The 15587-nt window shown below is 45.0% G+C and overlaps 1 pseudogene; it reads left to right on the top strand.

Annotated features, from left to right (window-relative positions):
* The first annotated feature begins 675 nt into the window (after positions 1 to 675).
* The window catches only part of LOC117515535, a 37680-nt pseudogene continuing 22768 nt past the window's right edge, over positions 676 to 15587 (top strand).

Here is a 15587-nt window from a genome sequence, read left to right on the forward strand (position 1 = left end):
CGTCGGATGGTTTGCCAGAATCTCTTCGAGGCCGACCGATAATCCTCCTCCATAGCCTCCCCGAACTCCTCCCAGATCCGGGTTTTTGCCTCTGCGACCGCACGGGCTGCGGCATGCTTGGCCTGCGGCATGCTTGGCCTGCCGGTACCTGTCAGCTGCCTCTGGGGTCCCACCTACCAACAAAGATTAGGACTCCTTCTTCAGCTTGACGGCATCCCTTACTTCCGGTGTCCACCACCGGGTTCGGGGATTGCCGCCGGGTTTAATACATTTTTTAAAAATGTGATTTAAAACATATTTCATTGTATTTTTAAAGAATTGTAAAACTTGTAAAATCATATTGTGAATTATGACTAGTATAGCTCACTAAGTTATGGCCACATGGACTTTTGTGACTTGTCAAGGCCATTTTGTTCTTATTTGGATGACTGTTGAATGTAAAAAAAAAAAAAAACAGAGGGAAGAACAATCCTAACGGTGAAGTAAATGCAGCTAAATGAATGTTCTCTCTCTATTCTCATTTGTCACAGAGTTAACATAGGCAAGCTGGTTACTTCACGCATATACAGATGCCCTCTGAACCCTAGAGGAGCAACATCAGCCTTTGAGAGAACAACACTGTGTTTGTGATGTGGATTTATTAATTTGAAAAGACTTTACTATTGTTTTCAGGCTTAAGGTGTGCACAGAGAATGCTGAAGAGAGTGTTTTCAATTATTCCAAGAAATGGAGTTTCAACATTACAGGCCAGATCATGCACAAATGGTAAATGCATCTATTCAATAAATATAAGAGCAACCAAAGTATCATCGTCACTGCATACAGGATGTGATAATGACAAGAATATAATATTGCTCTTGATTTATGAATGTATGGCCATCTCTGTTCACTGTGATTCTTCTCAGACAGATTTTTCAAAATTCATCCATCTGTATCCCAGGCACTGGCAGTAAACAAACCAGTGGTGGCACTAGAGAGCACAATTATCACACACGGCATGCCTTATCCACACAATCTGAGGTATATATTACACAGGGTCATAAAACGAAGGTTACGTATCTAACCACAGTTCTATGAATCCCGGATGACCGGCAGAGGGTGGTGCTGAAAGCACTGAATGATCCCTTTGTGCATGCGCAGTTTGAGTAATAATACCAAAAGTCACATCTGTGACACCACTGATGACCAATCACAGTGTATATAAGCATACGTCATCTGAGGCTCTGTTCCTACATCATCCGGGATCCATAGAACTGTGGTTACATACGTAACCTTCGTTCCATTTCATCCCTCCTGACCGCCAGAGGGCAGTGCTGAAAGCACTGAATGACTAATACCAATACACCACTCCCCTGGAGCAGGCGCCTGACAAGAGAGTGCGTTCGCAGCTCGGTTCTGCTCTCTTTGTAGACACTCCGCCCGTAGAGTGGACAGACGAGGAAAGGCCCATTCCAGCAGATCCCTGGAGACTTAGAAGACGAGCCGATCTGGTGCCCCCCTGATGGTTGATGTGGTAGACAACCAAGGTGTTGTCCGATCGTACCAGAACATGTCTCCCCTCCAGGTGGGGAAGAAAGTGCCTCAGATCCAAATGTACTGCCCGTAGCTCCAGCACATTGATATGTCTCAAGCGATCCCTTCGGCTCCAGAGCCCATGAACCGCTCTGTGCTGCCAGACCACACTCCATCCCGTGGAACTGGCATCTGTGGTCACCACCTCACTGCGGCACACCACTAGCCCCAATGGGACGCCCCTGGACAAATAAGCCCTGGTCCTCCAGGGAGCCAAGGCCTGGAGGCACAACCATGTCACTGTGAGCTTGCGATGTCTGTGCAGTCGGGGGTCCAGATGAAAGCTGTTGAGCCACCTCTGCACAGGGCGTCAGTTTGCCAAGAAGTTGCAGGAAGGCGATGTATGGAAACTGCCTGCCTAGCTTGAACCGACTGACCAACTGGAGGATATCGTCTATCTTGCGGATGGATGGACGAGCCTCAGTGGAAGTTGAATCCAAGGCCACCCCGAGAAAAACAGTGGTCTGAGAAGGAGTAAGGCAACTCTTATCCAGGTTGACCTTGAGACCCAACTGGGATGCGTGAGCAAGCAGCCGATGCACAACCCGAGATGCACGCGCCCGAGATGGGGCACACAGAAGCCAATCATCGAGATACGGCAGAATCTGCGTTCCGCATGCTTTCAGCGGGGCGAGAGTTGCCATTACACATCGAGTAAACACCCTTGGCGAAATGGAGAGGCCAAACGGGAGTACCCGAAACTGCCAATGACGACCTTGATAGGCAAACCTCAGAAAGCGGCGGTGGTCTGCCGCAATAGGTACATGAAAGTAGGCATTGGTCAGATCCATTGATGTAAACCACTCTCCCCTTGCCACAGACTGAAGGACCTCCGCCGTGGTCAACATGTGAAACGGCAGCACCTTCAAATTACGATGGAGTCCCCGCAGATCTAAAATGGGACAAAACCCGCCAGTCTTTTTTGATATGAGGAAATATGTTGAATAGTAGCCTCTGGGTCGCTGCAGAGGATCCACCACCTCGATAGCACCCTTGGCCAAGAGGGCAGAGAGCTCCTGGTCTAGTGCTTGGGCTTTCACTGGGTGGCAATCAAAGCCACCTTGACCTGGTCCAAGAAGTGTGGCTGGCGCCGGAATTGCAACTTGTAGCCATGGGTCAAAGTAGCAGCCACCCACAGATCCACAGTGTGAGCAGCCCAGTAGTCGAGCTGCTGATGGGAAAACCATCCGACTGCCGGCGCCGGTGGCCTCACCTCCCCTCTCCACGACCCCTAGGGGCCCTGGGTGTTGGCCGCCACCATCCGAAGCTCGGGCCTGCCTGGTTGAGAGCCCCACTGATAACCCTCAGATCAGTATCGAGGCGGGGGTGGCTGCACCTCATGGCCAACAGACGAACGCCTCGAACGCTGCGGGACACAGTTCTGTTGAGGCCAGAGCGTGGTGCCTAGTCTGCTGTGCCTGGATGGTCCGCCCCAGGGCAGCCTGGCCAAACAGCTCACCTGGCTGCACTGGAACACCACGGAGGGTCCTCCGACATGCCTCAGTCAGGGTAGACTGCGCCAGCCAAACCTGCGGACGAGCCTCCTCTGCCACTGGATATCTAACTGCAGGAGATTAAAGGCCCTACGCTTAATATCCTGCACAGCGGCATCGCTCAACTCACTGACTACACTTTGAGATGAGCCGAACGAACCAGTTTCAGAAGCAAGAGACAACCGAGTCTCTGCTTCCGCCCCAAAATGAGAGACCGAGGTGGCGAGAGACAATACATCCTCCTCCACCGCCAACTCAGGCATAGGTGGAGAAGCCCCTGTCTCAGGCAAGGGAGCTTCCAGCTGCCGGGCTTGAAACAATGACTTCATCTCAGCCATTTCTGCAGACAGGTGCTCCAACCTTGTGGCAAGGCCTTGATCGGTTTTGCCCCATTTCTTAGGAGGAGCTGCGGTAGCAGTGACCTCACTCCAACGCTTTGAACGCCTGGGTGCAGTCACCTGCACCGAAAGCAGGAGCTGGTTGGCCTCTTGTTGAGGGTGCACCTGTGCCAGCCGAGCCACTCTCACAGCACAAGGCATGTAACTGCAATTCATACAGGGACGTCCAGACAGCACCTCCGTCAGGTGGTCAAGCCCAAGACAAGCTGGGCACAGGTCATGACCGTCATCAGCTCGGAGTGCGAGTCCACGAGCAGCACAGCAGTGGGAGCTGTCCATAAGCCCGACCGCTCATCAGGCAAATCCACACAACTAGCAGTCTACAGAATATATGCCAGCACAGAGACGAGGGGGCATGAATGCTGCCGTCACCAGTAATAGCAAAACAGGAGACCAACTCCGTTAGCTGTGACAAAATGCAGGCCAAAAAAAACTGGGATAGGGGAGCGCACACGCCGCCGTCACCAGAAGTAGCCAAAGACGCAACCCAAAAAGGCTAACACAGTCAGCTACAATGTAAACGGCTCAAAATCGGGAGAGGGGCGCTCGTGCTGCTGTCACAGGTAGAAGCAAAAACTAACAAACAAAAGGACCAAAGTCTAACCCAGGTAGCTTGAAACAATATATGTATGTCCGTGTACATGCGCAATACCGGGAGAGGGGGCGAAAATGCTGCCGTCACCGGTAATGGCGAATAAAAGAGACACTTACTGCAGTAACAAGAACCGTCGCAGCTCCAGGAGGGCGAAAAACGCTGCTCCTGCCAAAAGGAAAGGCGAAAGGGCATCCAACGATGGCAAAACCACAATAAATATCCAGCACAAAATGGCGGACACCAACAGTAGTGAACCGTGCACGAGAAGAAAAAAAGGAACACAGCTTTGGATGACGTATGCTTATATACACTGTGATTGGTCATCCGTGGTGTCAGGTGTGACCTATTTCGGTATTATTACTCGAACTGCGCATGCGCGAAGGATCATTCAGTGCTTTCAGTACCGCCCTCTGGTGGTCAGGAGGGATGAAATGGAACTATGTTTTAACAGGGCTGGCACATTGCAGTGTCAGTGGTTTGATGTGTATGCTGTTAATAAACCTGGTTATGTCTGAATCTAGCACTGCAAAAGAAGTGGAGAACATTGTGCGAGCTGAAGGAGCAACTCCAGCCACTATTGGAGTGATTCAAGGCAAAGTCCATGTTGGCCTATCATTAGAGGACCTTAAACACTTAGCCCAGTGCAACAGCTCTGTCAAGGTGTCCCGATGTGATCTGCCTTATGTTATTAGCAAAGTGAGAGTTCATGTCATTAATGCACATATCAAATTATACACTGTCAACTACGGTGCATCCAGAAAGTATTTACAGCGCTTCATTTTTTCCACATTTTGTTATGTTACAGCAGTGTACCAAAATGGATGAAATTCATTTTTTCCTCAAAATTCTACACACAATACCCCATAATGATAATGTGAAAAGTTGAGATTTTTGCAAATTTATTAAAAATAAAAAAACTAAGAAATCACATGTACATAAGTATTCACAGCCTTTGCCATGAAGCTCAAAATTCCATGAGAAACAAAATTCTGATGAGACAAAGATTGAACTCTTTGGTGTCAATCCCAGTCATCATGTTTGGAGGAAACCAGGTACCATCCCTACAGTGATGCATGGTGGTGGCAGCATCATACCTTATCATATCATATCTTTCAGCAGGACAAAGACCATAAGCACACAGCCAAGATAATTAACATCTCTGAAGGGATCTGAAAATGGCTGTGCATCGACGCTCCCCATCCAACCTTATGGAGCTTGATTGGTGCTACAAAGAGGAATAGGCAAAACTGCCCAAAGATGGGTACACCAAGCTTGTGGCATCATATTCAAGAAGACCTGAAGCTGTAATTGCTGCCAAAGGTGCATCAACAAAGTATTGAGCAACCCTCTATTAACCCTCTGGGGCCAACGCTGTCATATACGACGGCTGGGACCAACCTTTACTAAATTATAAATAACTTTTAGTGATATGAGATAGAAACTTCCTTTTTTTTTTGTTGAAAAGTTAACTCCGCAGACTTTCGATCCACCGTCGGCCATCTTTGTAGCTGTGTGATGACGTGCGGAATGTGAGCGTCCAGTTGGAATTGGTTCACTGTCACATGGTGTTCCAAAATCCAATCGCAGGGCAGATTTACCTCACGTGATAAACCAAAGATCATTTTCAGGAGTGATATCTTACTAGTTGGCCAGTTTGAATAGCCACCTAACTTTTCCTTTGCGCCCTGCGCCATTACGCACAGCGAAAGTGAAAGCAGACGAGAGCCTCGCATGACAATCTCACGTGCTCAAACAAAGGTTGTGTAACTATCAGGATTGCTCCACTAGTTTGCATTTGAATGTTACTGGATTACTCTGTGGCTCTCTCCCTCTGGCGTAAAGCACTGTTTACCATATCAATAAGGTGAGGGACGGGGCTGCTCCTCAGACTGCAAGGAGCCAAAGTGTGAAATGAAAGCTGCTTGCAGAGTCAGACATAAGACTCCAAAACACAGTAGAAATAGAAATTTGTGATGTGACCTTTGTGTAATAGCAGACAGAAATTGCTTTGAGTTGAAAACAAACAAAACACATAGACCATTTTGTATATTGTTCAAAATGTGCATTTTTGTTTATTGTTTGAACTTTTTTGTTGTCCAGTCTTTCACACAGACCTCAGATTACCTTTATAAAGTGTCAAAACAGTTGTTTATTAAATCAAATCAATTTTATTTTTATAACGCCAAATCACAACAAACAGTTGCCCCAAGGCGAGAAAGAAACACTCAGTGCATCATGGGAACCCCCAGCAGTCTAAGTCTATAGCAGCATAACTAAGGGATGGTTCAGGGTCACCTGATCCAGCCCTAACTATAAGCTTTAGCAAAAAGGAAAGTTTTAAGCCTAATCTTAAAAGTAGAGAGGGTGTCTGTCTCCCCTGATCCGAATTGGGAGCTGGTTCCACAGGAGAGGAGCCTGAAAGCTGAAGGCTCTGCCTCCTTTTCTACTCTTAAAAACCCTTGGAACTACAAGTAAGCCTGCAGTCTGAGAGCAAAGTGCTCTATTGGGGTGATATGGTACTATGAGGTCCCTAAGATAAGGGTCCCTAAGATAAGATGGGACCTGATGATTCAAAACCTTATAAGTAAGAAGAAGAATTTTAAATTCTATTCTAAAATTAACAGGAAGCCAATGAAGAGAGGCCAGTATGGGTGAAATATGCTCTCCTAGTCCCCGTCAGTACTCTAGCTGCAGCATTTTTAATTAACTGAAGGCTTTTCAAGGAACTTTTAGGACAACCTGATAATAATGAATTACAATAGTCCAGCCTAGAGGAAATAAATGCATGAATTAGTTTTTCAGCATCACTCTGAGACAAGACCTTTCTAATTTTAGAGATATTGCACAAATGCAAGAAAGCAGTCCTACATATTTGCTTAATATGCGCATTGAAGGACATATCCTGATCAAAAATGACTCCAAGATTTCTCACAGTATTACTAGAGGTCAGGGTAATGCCATCCAGAGTAAGGATCTGGTTAGACACCATGTTTCTAAGATTTGTGGGGCCAAGTACAGTAACTTCAGTTTTATCTGAATTTAAAAGCAGGAAATTAGAGGTCATCCATATCTTTATGTCTGTAAGACATTCCTGCAGTTTAATAATTGGTGTGTGTCCTCTGGCTTCATGGATAAATAAAGCTGGGTATCATCTGCGTAACAATGAAAATTTAAGCAATGCTTTCTAATAATACTGCCTAAGGGAAGCATGTATAAAGTGAATAAAATTGGTCCTAGCACAGAACCTTGTGGAACTCCATAATTAACTTTAGTCTGTGAAGAAGACTCCCCATTTACATGAACAAATTGTAATCTATTAGATAAATATGATTTAAACCACCGCAGCGCAGTGCCTTTAATACCTATGGCATGCTCTAATCTCTGTAATAAAATTTTATGGTCAACAGTATCAAAAGCAGCACTGAGGTCTAACAGGACAAGCACAGAGATGAGTCCACTGTCTGAGGCCATAAGAAGATCATTTGTAACCTTCACTAATGCTGTTTCTGTACTATGATGAATTCTAAAACCTGACTGAAACTCTTCAAATAGACCATTCCTCTGCAGATGATCAGTTAGCTGTTTTACAACTACCCTTTCAAGAATTTTTGAGAGAAAAAGAAGGTTGGAGATTGGCCTATAATTAGCTAAGATAGCTGAGTCAAGTGATGGCTTTTTTAACTAATGGTTTAATTACTGCCACCTTAAAAGCCTGTGGTACATAGTCAACTAATAAAGATAGATTGATCATATTTAAGATTGAAGCATTAATTAATGGTAGGGCTTCCTTGAGCAGCCTGGTAGGAATGGGTCTAATAGACATGATGGTTTGGAGGAAGTAACTAATGAAAATAACTCAGAACAATCGGAGAGAAAGAGTCTAACCAAATACCAGCATTACTGAAAGCACCCAAAGATAACGATATGTCTTTGGGATGGTTATGAATAATTTTTTCTCTAATAGTTAAAATTTTATTAGCAAAGAAAGTCATGAAGTCATTACTAGTTAAAGTTAAAGGAGTACTCGGCTCAATAGAGCTCTGACTCTTTGTCAGCCTGGCTACAGTGCTGAAAAGAAACCTGGGGTTGTTCTTATTTTCTTCAATTAGTGATGAGTAGTAAGATGTCCTAGCTTTACGGAGGGCTTTTTTATAGAGCAACAGACTCTTTTTCCAGGCTAAGTGACGATCTTCTAAATTAGACGCCATTTCCTCTCCAACTTATGGGTTATCTGCTTTAAGCTGCGAGTTTGTGAGTTATACCACGGAGTCAGGCACTTCTGATTTAAGGCTCTCTTTTTCAGAGGAGCTACAGCATCCAAAGTTGTGCTCAATGAGGATGTAAAACTATTGACGAGATAATCTATCTCACTCACAGAGTTTAGGTAGCTACTCTGCACTGTGTTGGTATATGGCATTGGAGAACATAACAAAGAAGGAATCATATCCTTAAACCTAGTTACAGCGCTTTCCGAAAGACTTCTACTGTAATGAAACTTATTCCCCACTGCTGGGTAGTCCATTAAAGTAAATGTTATTAAGAAATGATCAGACAGAAGGGGGATTTCAGGAATACTGTTAAGTCTTCAATTTCCATACCATAAGTCAGAACAAGATCTAAAGTATGGTTAAAGTGGTGGGTGGACTCATTCACATTTTGAGCGAAGCCAGTTGAGTCTAATAATAGATTAAATGCAGTGTTGAGGCTGTCATTCTCAGCATCTATGTGGATGTTAAAATCGCCCACTATAATTATCTGAGCTAAGGACTAAGTCAGACAAAAGGTCCTGAAAATTCACAGAGAAACTCACAGTAACGACCAGGTGGACGATAGATAACAACAATAAAACTGGTTTTTGGGACATCCAATTTGGATGGACAAGACTAAGAGTCAAGCTTTCAAATGAATTAAAGCTCTGTCTGGGTTTTTGATTAATTAATAAGCTGGAGTGGAAGATTGCTGCTAATCCTCCCTCTCGGCCTGTGCTACGAGCATTCTGACAGTGTGACTCAGAGGTGTTGACTCATTTAAACTAACATATTCATCCTGCTGTAACCAGGTTTCTGTAAGGCAGAATAAATCAATATGTTGATCAATTATTATATCATCTACTAACAGGGACTTAGAAGAGAGAGACCTAATGTTTAATAACCACATTTAACTGTTTTAGTCTGTCGTGCAGTTGAAGGTGCTATATTATTTTTTCTTTTTGAATTTTTATGCTTTAAATAGATTTTTACTGGTTGTTGGTGGTCTGGGAGCAAGCACCGTCTCTACGGGGATGGGGTATGGGGGGATGGCAGGGGGAGAGAAACTGCAGAGAGGTGTGTAAGACTACAACTCTGCTTCCTGGTCCCAACCCTGGCCCAGAGAAACTACAGAGTCCGACATTGTTTTTGCAAAGTTACACACCGATTCAATGTTAATTTTAGTGACCTCCGATTTTCGTAACTGGGTTTCATTACTGCCGACGCGGAATTACAATCTTACCAAATTTACGCTTAGCCTTAGCCAGCAGTTTCAAATTTCCTCAGTGCGCCTGCTCTGGCCCCCGGAAGACAATTGACTATGGTTGCTGGTGTCGCTAACTTCACATTTCTCAAAACAGTGTCGCCAATAACCAGAGTTTGTTCCTCGGCGGGTGTGTCACCAAGTGGGGAAAATGGTTAGAGATGTGAACGGGTTGGTGGTGTACAGGGGGCTTCTGTTTAGGACTACGCTTCCTCCTCACAGTCACCCAGCTGGCCTGCTTTCCTGGCTGCTCGGGATCTGCTGGGGGACAGCTAACGGTGGCTAAGCTACCTTGGTCCGCACCAACTACAGGGGCCTGGCTAGCTGTAGGATTTTCCAAGGTGTGGAGCCGAATCTCCAATTCGCCCAGCCTGGCCTCCAAAGCTACGAATAAGCTACACTTATTACAAGTACCATTACTGCTAAAGGAGGCCGAGGAATAACTAAACATTTCACACCCAGAGCAGAAAAATGCGGGAGAGACAAGAGAAGCTGCCATTCTAAACCAGCTAAGAGCTAGTAGCTGCGCTAAGCTAGCGGATTCCTAAAACACCACAAAGGAATAATGTGTAAATAATTTAGAGGTGATTCAGCAGAGGGAGTGCTTTAGTTAAGGCACGTGAAGATTACACTGTGAACAAATCGTTGTCTAGTTATTTAGATCAATCTAACTACGCAGATTAAACAGCTAACATACAGCAAAGCACCGCTGCGCTCCGGAACAGGAAGTGATACAATACCGCAGTGAGAGCCAACCACCAGTAGAGGCAAGCATTATAGTTTGCTGTGTGTTTTGAATAAATGTGTGTGGAAAATTATTTTCCACTTTATTTTTTCCCTTTCTTATTTCTGATTGTAAACCTTTATTACACTTATAAAACACAACAAAAGCATATATATTTTGAAGATCAGGTTGTCCTGGAAAAAAAAGAGACATAAAACTTGATTGTGGGATGCAGGGAGAGCTGTTAATAGCAATAATAAAACTTTATGCCAGGCGAGTGAACTGTCCAAAAATGCCCTCGGACCCCAGAGGGTTAATAAATTTGCAAAGAATAAAAAAAAAAATAAAAAAAATTTTATGTCATGTTGGGAGTGGTGAACAGGAATTTTGAGGGAAAAAAAGTATTAACTCCATTTTGGAATATGGCTGTAACATAAAATGTTGAAAAAAATGAAGTGCTGTGAATACTTTCCAGATGCACAGCATACTGTAGTTGTACTTGCAGCTTGTAGTGCTTTGCATGTTGTGTTTGTATCTACAGTACTTTTGTTTCCACAGGGTCTCTCTGGGGGTACAACTGTGTCAGCTACGATGATTGCTGCGCACAGAACTGGTATCCCTGTCTTTGTCACGGGAGGAATTGGAGGAGTCCCACAGAGATGGAGGAAAACAGTAGGTTTATTTGCACATCACATTGTTTACACATTTTTATGTCCAGCTTTTAAAAACAGTTATTTTCAACATGTCCTCAAATATAGCTTTACTGAGGCTATTGGAGCAGGGTAGCTGAGGTGTAACATGACCAAATAATCAAGGTAAGGGTTAAAGGTTGGGCTGATAAGACTGACAAGAACAGTAATGATGGAGGCTGAGATATGGGCCAGTGACGGGAGGTTAACAAGACATTGGTATAGATGTGTTGGGCAAAAGTAGGGCCAAATACAGAATGAGAGAATCAGCAGCGCAAGAAAAATAGAAATATTGTCTACAAAGTCAGTTCAATTCCATTTTTTTACAACCCCAATTCCACTGAAGTTGGGGATGTTGTGTAAAATGTAAATAAAAACAGAATACAATAATTTGCAAATCCTCTTCAACTTATATTCAATTGAATACACCAACAAATACCAAGACTATTTAATGTTCAAACTGATAAGCTTTATTGTTTTTGTGCAAATATTTGCTCATTTTGAAATGGATGCCTGCAACACGTTTCACAAAAAGCTGGGACAGTGGTATGTTTACCACTGTGTTACATCACTTTTCCTTCTAACAACACTCATTAAGCATTTGGGAACTGAGGACACTAATTGTTGAAGCTTTTGTAGGTGGAATTCTTTCCCATTCTTGGTTGATGTGTGACTTCAGTTGTTCAACAGTCCAGGGTCTCCGTTGTATTTTGAGCTTCATAATGCGCCACACATTTTCACATGGGCGACAGGTCTGGACTGCAGGCAGGCCAGTCTAGTACCCGCACTCTTTTACTACGAAGCCATGCTGTTGTAACACGTGCAGAATGTGGCTTGGCATTGTCTTGCTGAAATAAGCAGGGACGTCCCCTGAAAAAGATATTGCTTGGATGGCAGCATGTGTTGCGGACTGGATGTACCTTTCAGCACTGATGGTGCCATCATAGATGTGTAAGTTGCCCATGCCATGGGCACTAACACATCCCCATACCATCACAGATGCTGGCTTTTGAACTTTGCACTGGTAACAATCTGGATGGTCTTTTTCCTCTTCTGTCAGGAGGACACAACATCCATGATTTCCAAAAACAATTTGAAATGTGGACCCATCAAATCATAGCACACTTTTCCACTTTGGGTCTGTCCATTTCAAGTGAGCTCCAAAGAAGGCGGCCGGCATTTCTGGATGTTGCTGATGCTTGGCTTTCGCTTTGCATGGTAGAGTTTAACTTGCACTTGTAGATGTAGCGACAAACTTTTGTTAACTGACAATGGTTTTTCTGAAATGTTTCTGAGCCATGCGGTAAGATTCTTTACACAAGGGATCAAAGGTCACTGGCATTCAATGTTGGTTTTCGGCCTTCTCGCTTATGTGTAGAAAGTTTTCCAGATTCTCTGAATCTTTCTGTTTATATTATGGACTGTAGATGATGGAATCCCTAAATTCCTTGCAATTGAACATTGAAAAACATTGTTCTTAAATTGTTGGACTATTGTTTTCACGCAGTTGTTCACAAAGTGGTGATCCTCACCCCATCTTTGGTTGTGAATGGCCTGAGCCTGTTGGGATGCTCCTTTTATACTCAATCATGACGCTCCACAATTAGTGTCCTCAGTTCCCAAATGCTTATTGAGTGTTGTTAGAAGGAAAGGTGATGTAACACAGTAGTAAACATACCACTGCCCCAACTTTTTTGAAACGTGTTGCAGGCAAATACTGGAAAGAATAAAAGAAGAGATGTGACAGTGAGACACCTGGATTATCTGTAATGGTAAGATAAAAACTGTTCACTCTGGCTCAAACCGAAAATGTTTGTACCACACAGTCATGGTACGCTGCGCTCTGATGGCAACATGTAATGAATTTTTTTTTTTTTTCTTTTTCTGTTAAAGATTGGAGTGTGTAATTACATTTTTTTTATTTATTAATTTTATTAATCAAAGCACAGATTGTTACACCTCGGTAGCGAGACTCCATGTGAAAACTAAATATTACAATATGTAATTTTGTTATAGCAGGGTGAAAAGAAGGGTCTTCACTTCTTTTCACCGCCTCAGGAGGCGGAAGCAGCTCTCCACCAGCACTGTGTACGGTGCGGGTGGGGAGCTGTTGACCCTGACTGGGAATGTTGTCGGGCGGGTGGAAGGAAGTACTTCGAGGATCTCCTCAATCCCATCGTCACGGTCTTCCGAAGAGGAAGCAGAGACTGGGGCCTCAGAGACGGACTCATCCATTAACCAGGCCGAAGTCACCGAGGTGGTTAGAAAGCTCCTTGGTGGCAAGGCTCCTGGAGTGGATGAAATCCGTCCTGAGTACCTAAGTCTCTGGATGTTGTGGGCTGTCTTGGCTGACACGCCTCTGCAACATCGCTTGGCGATCGGGGACCAGTGCCTCTGATTGGTAGACCTGGGTGGTAGTCCCTCTGTTTAAGAAGGGGGACCGGAGGGTGTGTTCCAACTATAGGGGGATCACACTCCTCAGCCTTCACCCGGTAAGGTCTATTCCAGAGTACTGGAGAGGAGAATTCGACCGATGGTTTGAACCTCGGATTCAGGAGGAGCAGTGTGGTTTTCGTCCTGGTCGCGGCACACTGGACCACGCTCTACACGCTCCATCGGGTGCTCGAGGGTTCATGGGAGTTTGCCCAACCAGTCCACATGTGTTTTGTGGATCTGGAGAAGGCATTCGACCGTGTCCCTCGGGGCACCCTGTGGGGAGTGCTCCGGGAGTAGGGGTCAGGGGTCCTTTGCTAAGCGCTATCCGGTCCCTGTACCACCGGATAGCAGGAGCTTGGTTCGCATTGCCGGTAGTAAGTCAAACCTGTTTCCAGTGCACGTAGGCCTCTGCCAGGGCTGCCCTTTGTCACCGGTTCTGTTCATTATTTTTATGGACAGAGTTTATAGGCGCAGCTAGGGTGTAGAGGGGGTCTGGTTTGGGAACCACAGAATCTCGTCTCTGCTGTTTGCGGACGATGTGGTTCTGTTGGCTTCGTCAAATCAGGACCTTCAGCGTGCACTGGGGCGGTTTGCAGCCGAGTGTTAAGCGTCCGGGGATGAAAACACGCTGGAGGGACTAAATCTCTCGGCTGGCTTGGGAACGCCTTGGGTTTCCCCCAGAGAAGCTTGGGGAGGTGTGTGTGGATCGGGAGGTCTGGGCGGCTTTGCTTGAGCTGCTGCCCCGCTACCCGACTCCGGATAAAGCGGAAGAAATGGATGGATGGATGGGTGAAAAGAACAGACTATGTGCTGAGTCACATCGTGTACATTGTGGACCTGAAGACGGTATTAAGAGAGCCCTCCTCAGTGGCGGTTCTACACTGAATTACTCCCCGGGCGAGACTCCCTACCAGCGCTGCCCCCCCCCCCCACAAAAAAACCCACAAAATTTTGCACAGTTATTTTTTATTGTTTTGTTATTATTCTTAATATTTTAGAAGTGCCACTGCAACTCAAGTTCTAAACCCTCCTTACAAATAGGCAGGCTGTCCTTTCTGCAAACTTTTTTTTCATGAGTGGGCAGTTTGTTCTCTTCGGTGAGATTCAAACCCGTTCTTACATCCTGTCTGTCCGCTTTGAAGTGCCTTTTATTTTAGAAACTGGCTGCCTGCCTCGTCCTTCCTTCATTTTGGTGCTGGATGATCGGCAGAGAAATGTGGCACAGAGTTGTAGTTCTGAGCTGCGTCCTAAGTGGTCTTTTCCCTGCCAGAGGAGATGCTGTGGAGCTGTACAGCAGGATCTCGCTGAGCGGAGCAGGATGCCAAAGGGGAGCAAAGCACACAGGAAGGAGAGCGCCTGTCCCCGTGGACAGTGCAGGAGACAACTGTGCACCAAACCTCTCACACACTGCTTCTGTTCTGTGGACCTCTTAGCAAACAGGCACCTGCAGCCACAGGGAGCGCCAAAAGTGCTGGTGCCGCCCCCCCGTCATGAAAAAATGCTGCCCCAGGCGGCTGCCTGGTTAGCCCGTACCAAAAGGTAGCTATCAGGACAATCAGTTTTCCTAGTATTGTGCAGTGCAGTCTATATGGAGTGACACATTTATGTAAAGACTTACCATTATAATTCAATTCATTTTATTTTTGTTATATAGTGCCAAATCACAACAAAGCTGCGTAATGCCTAACCCTTACCTCATGCAGACCAAACTCAGGGGGCTGATCTGCTATTTTGACCATTCTAATAATTTGGAGGATTCATCCATCTATTATTTAAGAACACACTTAATGGCTTAGCTTTTAGACTCAGATGCCGTACCAGAAGATATCTCTTCCCAGTTTTAAAGGGTTTGACACCAGGAGCCATGTGGACTTAATTTTTGAGTTTTCAGGGATTGATCAACCAACTTTTTGGTTTAGTGACATGCTCTGTTTGAGCTATGATTTACATTAGCATTAATCAACTGAATGTCTGTTTTGTTTGTTTCAGGTCTAGATATCAGTTCAGATCTGACGGAGCTGGGCCAAACACCTATTGCTGTAGTCTCCGCTGGGGTCAAGTCGATTCTGGACATTGGTCGCACACTGGAATTCCTTGTAAGAATAATAATATTATTTCAAGATTGCTGTAACATTTGGGTGTGCAGTGTACATTTGTCAGCAGCACACA

The sequence above is a fragment of the Thalassophryne amazonica genome, chromosome 8 (genome assembly GCF_902500255.1).
Source record: "Thalassophryne amazonica chromosome 8, fThaAma1.1, whole genome shotgun sequence".
In the NCBI taxonomy this organism is placed as follows: Eukaryota; Metazoa; Chordata; class Actinopteri; order Batrachoidiformes; family Batrachoididae; genus Thalassophryne; species Thalassophryne amazonica.